This window comes from Callospermophilus lateralis, chromosome 5, assembly GCF_048772815.1.
Source record: "Callospermophilus lateralis isolate mCalLat2 chromosome 5, mCalLat2.hap1, whole genome shotgun sequence".
Taxonomy (NCBI): domain Eukaryota; kingdom Metazoa; phylum Chordata; class Mammalia; order Rodentia; family Sciuridae; genus Callospermophilus; species Callospermophilus lateralis.
Window position 1 is genome coordinate 10,091,592 of NC_135309.1, and position 10,639 is coordinate 10,102,230.

Here is a 10,639-nt window from a genome sequence, read left to right on the forward strand (position 1 = left end):
GAGTGTGTGCTTAGCATGTGTGAAGCCCTGGGTTCAAACCCCAGCACAAAAACAAACAACAAAATCTCTACAAATCATAATGTCCAATGGCCTATCACCACTGCACTTGGGACAGAAAGCCAAACTCTTTGTCATGGCCCCGAAGGTCCTGGGACATGCCCACCTCTCAACCTTGGCTCGGACCACTCTTTCCTGATCACTCTTCTTCAGTTACAAAAGTTGTTTCCAGTTTATTGAATAGGCCTTGCTGGTTCCCACCAAAGGGCTTTGTGCTTTGATCTTTCCTCAAAATCATTTCCTCTAAGATACTTTTTCTTCCCACTTTGTAGAGTAGCTCTCTCATCCAATGTGACAGATCACCTTGATTGTGGTCTTATTTCTTCTGAGCTTTTATCACCAAATGAAGACTTTCGCCATAACTGATTTATCTGCCATTAATTATCTGCCTCCCTCCACCATGGAACATGGGTGCTATATTTGGATTTGAAATGTCCCCCAAAAGGCCCATCCATGTACTGAAGGCTTGGTCCTTAGTCTGTGGTGCTATCAGGAGGTGGTGAAACCTTTAAGACTCTGGTAGAGCCTAGTGGGAGGAAGTTAGGTCACTGGCAGCAAGGGGATATTGGGACCTCAGGTCTTTCCTCTCTCTTTGCTTCCCGGCTGCCATGAAGGAAGAAGATTCTTCTACTATGTGCTCCCATCATGATGTACTGGGACACCATAGACCCCTAAACAACCATGAATTAAAATCTCTAAAACCTTGAGCCAAAGTAAGTCTTCTCCCTTCTTAAATTGTCTCAGGTATTTTGTTACAGTAATGGAAGTTAATACAGTTGTTGACAGAAGGGCTTTGTCTCCCTTTTCCACCAATGTATTCCTGGCACATAGCAGATGCTTCACAAAATATCCAATAATGTTAGATTCCACCTTTCATGGAAGACATGCATATGGAGACCTTCTTGCTCCTGCCTCACCCAACCAGAAAGCTTTTATAGGTCTCAACACAGGACCCTGCCAATACGATAGGAGGCACTCACCTAAGCAGGTGCTAAATGAATTGGTGAATACAAAATAGAATAGAAAGCAATGACAATCCTTTTTCTGTAAGACTTATGAATGTCTCTAACCATTGCAAAAAAAGGGGGTCCCGACTTCGGAAACAAGCAGGAGTGCCATACTCATATCAAATAAAATAGATTTCAAGCCAAAGTTAATCAAAAGGGATGAAGAGGGACACTACATACTGCTCAAGGGAACCATACACCAACAAGACATAACAATCATAAATATATATGCCCCAAACAATGGTGCAGCTATGTTCATCAAACAAACTCTTCTCAAGTTCAAGAGTCTAATAGACCACCATACAATAATCATGGGAGACTTCAACACACCTCTCTCATCACTGGACAGATCTTCCAAACAAAAGTTGAATAAGGAAACTATAGAACTCAATAACATAATTAATAACCTAGACTTAATTGACATATATAGAATATACCACCCAAGATCAAGCAGTTACACTTTTTTCTCAGCAGCACATGGATCCTTCTCAAAAAGAGATCATATATTATGTCACAGGGCAACTCTTAGACAATATAAAGGAGTAGAGATAATACCATGCATCTTATCTGATCATAATGGAATGAAATTGAAAATCAACAATAAAAAGAAGTAAGGAAAAATCATGCATCACTTGGAGAATGAACAATAGGTTACTGAATGATCAATGGGTTATAGAAGACATCAAGGAGGAAATTAAAAAATTCTTAGAGATAAATGAAAACACAGACACAACATATCGGAATCTATGGGACACATTGAAAGCAGTTCTAAGAGGAAAATTTATTGCTTGGAGTTCATTCCTTAAAAAAAGAAAAAAACAACAAATAAATGATCTAATACTTCAACTCAAAATCCTAGAAATAGAAGAGCAAAACAACAGCAAAAGAAGTAGAAGACAAGAAATAATTAAAATCAGAGCTGAAATTAATGAAATCGAAACAAAAGAAGCAATTGAAAAAATTGACAAAACTAAAAGTTGGTTCTTTGAAAAAAATAAATAAAATCGACAGACCCTTAGGCACGCTAATGAAGAGAAGAAGAGAGAGAACTCAAATTACTAGCATACGGGATGAAAAAGGCAATATCACAACAGACACTGAATAATATGTGGACTTTTGAAAGCCATGCATTTTTAATATGTTAAGTAAAATAAGTCAGGAACAGAAAGACCACAGATCTCACTCGTGTGGAATCTGAATAGGTTAATCTTACAGTAGATGTGAGTGGAATGTGGTTTGTGATCAGAGGATGAGCAGAGTGGGAGGGAGGGAGGAATGGATGGGGAAAGGTGGGTCATCACAGGTAGGCGGGAGCAGGCAGCTCTGCGGTGCTGTGATACAGTTGGTGGCTGTGGAGGCTAGCATCATGTGTTATGATGATGTGGGATGTATATTTCAAAGAAAGGACTTTGAGAGTTTTCAGCATAAATGGTTCATGTTTTGAGGTGTCAGCAAATTTTGTTGGAAGGCACCTGGGCAAGGGGAGTGGTTGTGGGAAAGGGTTCCAAGGTGATACTTTCCACTCCTTGGGGGTGGGGACAATGCTAGTCCTTCTGGCTCTGGACAGTCACGCTGACAAAGAGCCAAGGTTGACACAATGGTGCTTAGAGATTTTTGAGTCTGAAGATTCTTCCTGTCATGGAATGGTTGACGAGGGGGAAGGGAGCCCTTCCTCTGTGGGCACAGAGACTTGCTTGAGCAGTGTGGTGGTGTGTGCATGCCGTTGCTCCAGGAGACAGGTGGAGAACACCGCTCCTTAGGACCTGAGCCAGCCCTGGGAAGCAGCCCCCCCGCTCCAGGCTGCTTTCACATCCTTCTTCTTAGGGTGTAGAGCAGGGGGTTGAGCAGTGGGGGACAACCCAGTAGAAGAGGGACTTGAACTTGACCTGGGTGCTATTGGCGGGGGCTGGAGGTATATGATGAGCCGGTAGGTGCTGCAGATACCAGTGCCTTGTGCTGGGCCCTAGCAACGCAGGTGCAGGAGATGAGCACAACAGTGGAGCCACTATGCCAAAAGGGACGGCTCCCAAGGTCAGGGCCAGGTCGCTTGCCCTGGTGTCACACAAACCAGCTTGATCAGGGCTGGCAACTCGCAGAAGAAGTGGTCCAGGGTGTGGTGCCCACAGAAGGGAAGCTGGAGGCTGAGTGTGGCTTGGAGCACAGAGTTGACCAGGCTGGTGGACTAGGCTGCGGCAGCCAGCTGCCGACACACCCACAGGCACATGATGAGTGGGTACTGGAGGGGCTGGCACATTGCCATGTAGAGGTCAAAGGCCATCTTCATCAGCAGGGCACATTCTTGAAGCTTGTCCAGTGGAAGAGGTAGGACTGTGTGATGCAGCCCCAGGAGGTAATCGTCTTCTTGTCCCCCAGAGGTTGGCCAGCATCTGTGGCATGATGGTGCAGGTGACACAGAGGTCCAGCACAGAGAGCTTGTCCAGGAGGAGGTACGTGGGCATCTGGACTCTGGTTTCCAGCAGGGAGAGAGAGATGGTGAGGTCATTGCCTGTGAGCTTGAGGATGCGGGAGACCAGCATCTCTGTGCAGAGGGGGCACTCCAGGTTGGTACCTGAGAAGCCCAGCAGGATGATGTTGCTGGGGAGCTCACGCTTTCTCCTCCCATGGCTCTGGCTCTCCACTGTCTGCAGAGAGAGGTGAAATGTGCAGGGTGTTTTCATTTCAGTGTCTCCATGGCAACACTCTGAGGCCTTCACCATGGTGGTGGGTGGTCCCATCAGTTTTAGGAGAAGCCCTCCCTGTGTGGGTCTGCTCTGTCAATCTCTGCCTTTGCTGGTGACTCTGCAGGAGGGAGACCTGCTGCATCTAAGGCAGACTTCATGTGGAGGTCCATGCTGAGCCCCGTGGCCTCACCTGTGCACTTATTCTTGTTATTCCTACTCTTTTCTCTATGACTAAGTTTCACTCTCAATCCATTCCAAAGCCTTGCTGCTGTCCAGAGGGGAAGGGGCTTCAGCACTTGGCATGCACATCTCTTCCAGGAAAGGCTCTTGGGGGACAGTGCCTGCTGTGTCCTTCTCTAGCAGTCAGGGAAGGCCCTGGTTCAGGAGGAGGGCTGGTGACCAGCTGCCCTGCAGCTGCCTGGTGCTGTTACCTCTGCTGGGAGGAGACACTGCAGCTCATTGACAGCACACCTCTCTCCCTTTCTTTTTTGCCCCACTGTTTCATTATGGTAAATACAGATAAAGTTTTCTAGCTTACCTGTTCCTAGTGTGTGCCCTGTGGTATCAGGCACACAATCGTGTGGTGCAACCCTCCTGCCTCCCACAACGGGATCCTCCAACTGACAAACTCCACCTGCACCTGCCCAATGTCTGTTCATTCCTTCCTCCAAATCTGGCAGCCCCCAGCTTCATTGCCTGCATGTGATTCTGACCACTCTGACTATCTCAGCTAACGTGATCATTCTACATTTTTAGTTTCATGATTAGCTCATTTCCTTTACCGAATGCCCTGAAGTGCACACTGCAGTGCTGGTTGCGATTTCCTACCTTTTATGGCTACATAGTACATGTACACACCTGCTGGTGTATTACCTGCTGCTGACCCAGAGGTCGCCGGCAGGTTTTGCTGCTGTGAACAGAACTACCCAGTGTGTGGTGTGGGGTGCTCTCTAATCTGTTTCAGCCTTTGGTGTGCAGTCAGCAAGGACAATGTGGACCTGGGAGTCAGGGGACCTGAGGAATCCGGGGAAGAGGCTGTCTGGCAAGCGCCCGTGTCACTGCATTTCCACCGCAGTGGACGTGACTACTGGGTCTCCATATCCTCCATGAGCTGGACCCAGGCTGGATTGGCTGCCCGATGGGTGTGGAGCTGAACCTCACCTGGGTCCCCTGTCCTTTCCTGGTGGTGATGTCTGCATATGCTCCCTCACATGTTGGCCATTGCATATCTTCTTTGGAGAATGTGTATTTGACGCCTTTGCTGAGTTTTGAGACAAGTTTTTGCCCATCTGGCTGGTCATTAAGTTTCAGGGCACTGTTTATTCTATCATTTCAGGTTTACCGTGGGTTTTATGTGTGTTTGTTATTAAGTTGACATAGTTTCTATTCCTACTTTTGTGATTTTTTTCATTAAAAGAAAGTTGAATTTTGTCAAATGTTTTACCTGCATCAAATTAGAAAACCTCATATTATTTATTCTGCTTCCTCTTCTCTTCACGCACCAACTTGGCTGGCCTTTGTGCACTGCAGCACGCTGTGTCCTGGTGGCCAGCCTGCCTGATCTTGGTGTCTAGGCCGTGGATCTGCTGCATGGGTGGCTTGTGGCAGTGTCTGAGTTGCTTCATCAGTGCTGCTGCAGGGCCTGGTTTGCTGTCTGTGCTGCTTTTCACCTGGTATTCTTGTCTAGGTGAAGCTGGCCTTTTAGGAGGAGAAGAATGTTCCCTCTCTGGAGCCTCTGAGAAGACTGTGTCCTTTCCTCACTGGCAGCTGGGCAGTGGTCAGCAGTGAGCCTCCACGTCCAGGTGTTACTGTGCCCGGAGGTGTGTCTGGTGGTGTGTGGGGTCTCCCTAGTTATGGCCTGCTTATATTCCACTTCGTTGCCCTCTGGTCCTGTTGGGCTTGTGACCTGGGGGCCCCTGAAGGACCAGTGTCCTTGAAGTCCCTTCCTTCTCTCTGCACTCTGAGCCTCTTTCCCCTCCAACTGCTCTGTTGCACTCATGAGGACAGGTTTCCAGGTGCTGTCCTGAGGGTCCCCTGCATGGACCAGTCACTTCCCTTTGTCTGCTCTCGTTTCCTGCCTGGGCTTGGTTCTCTGTATGTGACCCGTGTGCCTCTGGGTACATCCTGTGCTAGTCCTCTGTGGGCTGTCACCTCCTGGGGCTGCTTGGTGCTGCCCACTGTACAGGGCCTGGGGCCAACTGCTCCTCAGATGTTCTCCATTCCCTCCTCCTGCCTGGCTCGGGGACTCTCTCAGGGGTGGCGGGTGAGACCTGGTGCTCCTGTCTTCTCTCCAGACTTTCCTCTGCTTTCTCTCCCCTGGGGGACACTGCCCTGCACGTGCTCAGAGCTGCCCCCTGTCCCTCTGGTGAGCTCTTCCCTCGGGACTTTCCTTTCCCTCCCAGGACTGGCTATGGATCTGCTCACACACCTCTGTGCCATTTTGCACGTGTGCCCTATTCCCAGCCCTCTACCCTCTGTTCAGAAGTGCAGATTCTAGATCAGCATGTCCTCACCAAGGTGCAGCCGCTAGGAGTGGGCACCGTGCATCAAGAAAGTCAGAAAGCGCACCACCAGCTGGAGGGGTCAAGGTCATACGTGGCGTTAGAAGAAGAGGAAACAGAATCTTGGGGCTGTGTGCTCACTCCCCGGTGATGCAGGCTGGAGATGCAGTGGATAGCAGTCCATTAGCCGTGTACAGGCATTCAGAGAGTACTGGTCGCAGCAGGTGGGTGTGAGTTCTAATCTGCTCACAACAGGGGCAGTAGGTTTTGGGCTGGCTGGGGTGGTGCTGTGCATGGTGGGACCTCTGGGTGGCTGAGGAGCACAGTGCTGATGCGCAGAGTCCACATCTGGATCCAGTGGGGCCAGCCTGACACAGGGACCCTAGGGTGTGGGACAGGGAGCGCCAGCGTGGGGCTCTGCCTTCCTGCCCTGGAAAGCAGATGACATGCCTCTCTCAGGGTGTGCAGACTCAGTGTGCTGCCAGTGGCCTGGCAGGAGGAGGCATGCTGAAGTGACTTCTTTACTCTCCACACGACTTTTCTTCAATACATAATGACTGCACAGCAAGCCAGGGAAACCATAGCATCACAGAGCACCCAGTGTGGGCAGGGCAGGGTCAGTGCCTGGTCACCGCTCTTGCGCTCCCCTGCCGCACGGAAGCCCTGGCCTTTCAGCTGGGCAGCTGCACCTCCGCTCCTGAAAGGAATCCTTTCTTACAGTATCCAAACCAAGCTAAACCAAACTTTAGCATGGTCAATTTTGGATAAATAAGTATTGTATATTTTTGAATTTCTGTTGGTTTCTGGTTGACGGACACATTCGTAGGTACTGCTCAGGTGCTGTGTGGGGCTCTGAGGAGCAGGGAGCGGGTGGAGTGGGGAAGTCTGGCTGATGGAGATGCGGGTTCTACCTGCTGGCCTCCTCCTGGTGTGGAGGGTGCTTAGTGTCCACTCCCTTGTCATGGCTAAACAGCCCAGTGCAGATCTCTTAGCCTTCCTTCTGCCACGGCTGTCATCCACGACTCCTGTCCACTGTCTTCCAGTGTCCCCCCTTGGCTGGCAGCTCTTTTACATTCTTTATGTGAGGATCAGCACATTTCTCTCCCCTCTCTGTCCAAGTGTCTACTACAAAAGCAACCCTTAAATGTGTCCAGGGTGTGGAGGACAGGTGCCCTCTACTCAGTGGTGGGCAGGGAAGTTAGCATAGGCGTTATTTTGAGCGGCATGGAGTTTCCTCACAAAGTTAAGTGGCCAGTGACCAGCAGTCACTTAAGGGCCATAGCGCAGGAGGACATCAGGCAGGGGAGCTTCTGAAGCTGCACCCTAGTTTGATGGCCACAGAGTCCATCTGCAGGAGGGTGGGAGGCTGAGGGCTGTGTAGAGTGGCAAGCTCCTTGCCCAGCAGGAGGCTGATCCTTTCTCCTGGGGCAATGGACAAGCCTGGGACCACCATTTTAAGTGGTATAAGCCAGGCAGAAAAAGACAAATGTGATTTTTTAAAAGGAATTTTCCTGGTGCCATGATACTGTGGGCAACCACTGGGTTGAGTTGGGCCACCAATGTTGGGGACCAGAAGGAAGGTTCTTGAAAAACGGGAAGGGCCAACCCTCTCTGGACCCCTGCTGTTGTGGTGTTGGCCTGTCATCCTTCCCAGGAGATCCTGCTGTGGAGCAGCACGGGTCCCTTCCTCAGGCTAGGCTGTGTTCAATCTGCCCTGCATCTCTTTACAGGACACTGGGACCCTGCGGGCACCCACTCATGGCACCCAGCCCACCTCTGATGTGGCCTCTCTCTGTTTCCTGTCCCACCAACCTCCTCTTGCTGTTGGCTCTGAGCACACACAGGGGGCATAGTTCCAGCCGGGGTCCTCTTTCCCCCTCTGTGCTGCTCCCGTCACGCCCAACACAGTCCCTCTCCTGGTCAGGCCACCCAGCCCTGCTCTTTGTGGCGCTCATGCTGTTTGCGTGTCCTTCCGTCACAGAGCCGTCCTGCCTCCCAACACTGCTGGAGTGGATCCTGGGCAAGCTCCCCAGACGCTGTCTTAACGTTCATCATCACTATAAAATGTCGCATGTTGCTGTGGTGCTCTGTGATGACTGACACACCTAGGCCACGTGTAGGCAGCAGGCCAGGCGGGTAGCATGTCTGTCCCCTGTCTGCAAGTTTCTCCTGCCTTTCTGCATGTTGGAGCCCTTCTCACTAGAGCACCTCCTCCCTTCCACAGTGGCAGCAGGAGTCTCTCAGCTCTTGCCCAGGTGGCCTCCTGTAGGGGGTTGCCGGCTCCTCCACAGCTTGCTTGCAGGTGGCATTTCTTCCACGTTTCATGCGGCTTCTTTGCCACCCGACGTTTCCACCTTGGTTGGAATCAGATTGAACATCCTGCCTGCGTCCTCCTGTGTGACACTGGTCCAGCGCTCTGGGCTTGCAGAGGAGTCCGCATGGGCTCTTAGCCCTTCTGTCCTGCTCTCAGGAGTCTAGGCTACTGCCTTTTCCTCTGTCAGCAGCTTCCATAGATGCACACCTCTTTCAGTCCTGATTTTTTCTTGGGTCTGCAAGCTGCTGTGCTGAGAGGGAAGATAGGGCTTAGGAAGGCTTTTCTGTTCCCTTGCCCGTCTCAGCCGCCCATCCTGGGTGAGAGTCTTGCAGTGGTGTGGAGCCACCGGGAGAAAGGAGGGGGCCTGCTGTCATGCCCAGCCTGGCCCTGACCCCCCTACCTGGAGTGGGAGAAGCAGGAGTTGAGCCCTGGACACAGAGCCCTTGCTCAGGAGATGCGTGACTCTTCAGAGGGTCAGGGATCCTGTGGTTGGGACTCTAGACTTCAATCAAGAGAGAGTATTTATTGTCCCACTGAGCCTCCTGAGGGTTAGTGTCTGGCTCCTCTGGGGTCTGAGCCACGTGCAAGCAGATAATTAGCTCAAGGGTCAGGTTTGCAGGCAGGTGCATCCAGTGGGAGTCATGTCTCATTATCTTGAGAACAGTCCTCCCCCGGGGTGCATGGCTGAAAGTGAAGGAAGTCTCTTCACACAGCAAAGCTCTCACCCCAGATCAGTCTGTGGCCACCTTGTGGGCCTCCATGGCTCCATATCAGAGCAGCAGAGGGAGCTGTGTCCACCATAAGGAGCCACTTCAAGTCCCCAGGGGCTCCCACCCAAGTACTTCCTGGGCCTGGCATGGCTTCTGGATGAGATGAGATGGGTGCTTCCAGGGTAACGTGGCTGAGGACAGGTGTCACTGTTCATGGCAGGTGAAGAAGCTTGTGGCTCCAGTGAGAATCCAGCATCTCTGCCCCGCACCATGGGCATTCCAGCTCGCGGGCAGCTGTGACCTCTGGGGCAGCCCCAGCCTCTGGGGCATCCATGGCCTATGGGGCAGCCTCAGCCTCTGGTGAAGCCACGGCCTCTAGGGCATCCATGGACTCTGGTGAAGCCACAGCCTCTGAGGCAGCCATGAACTCTGAATCAGCCATGACCTCTGCTGAAGCCACAGCCTCCAGGTCAGCTGTGGCCTCGGGTGAAGCCATGGACTCTGGTGAAGCCTCGGCCTCTGGAATAGCCATAGACTCTGGTGAAGCCACACCCTTCAGGGCAGCCGTGTCCTCTGGGGCAGCCCTGGCCTGTAGGCCAGCCACAGTCTCTGGGGCAGCTGGGCCTCTGGTGAACCAGCTGTGCCAGACCTTAGCTAGAGCTGTGCTTCCCTCACACTGGCCACCACACTCACTCCTGAGCTCCCAGTGTGGCTGTCACCCTTTAGAGTCCCTGGGAGCGCAGACATCGTCTGGCTTGGTCTGTGAACGTCTTTTGATTGTGAGGGCTGTTCTCGCCATGGGGGTTCCTGGTGAACCAGTGCAAGCCCAGCACGGAGAGCACTGTCACAATGTCACCACTGGCCTCAGTGCACAGGAGGCACATCCCTGGATCTCCTGGCTTGCCCCATTTCCTGAAAGGTGACATGGATTTGACTCATGAGAGGACTTTCTGCCAAACCACTCAGCATGCCTGGGTCAGGTTCAGCTATGTAGAGATGGCAGAGATCCCTGCAGGTGTCACCACACAGGCAACAGTGAGCCCCTCCCGGTGTCCCCACACATAGACCAGCCAACCTTATGGGTGTCCCACGCAGGGTCTGGCCAACCCCTCCAGATCCCCACATGGAAAATTACGCTACATACAATCCACATAAGTGTGAGTGAGGAGCAGCTGGTAAATGTGCTTTACAGAGTTCCACACAAGCCTCTGTTCCCATGAGGAGTGCTAGTCATTCTTCCCCTCAGCCAGCTGTCTCTCCATCTCTGTCCATCTTATGTCATCTGTCACCTATCTGATATGTAAGTCATCTGTCATCTCTCTCAGCTCTGTCATCTATCATGTGTCCCCCTCCCCTGTCAATCATGTGT

At 51.6% G+C, this 10,639-nt stretch overlaps 1 pseudogene; it reads right to left on the bottom strand.

Moving 5' to 3' along the window:
* Positions 1-2,820: 2,820 nt before the first annotated feature.
* Positions 2,821-9,604, bottom strand: LOC143390373 (olfactory receptor 2C1-like; annotated as a pseudogene).
* Positions 9,605-10,639: the final 1,035 nt, after the last annotated feature.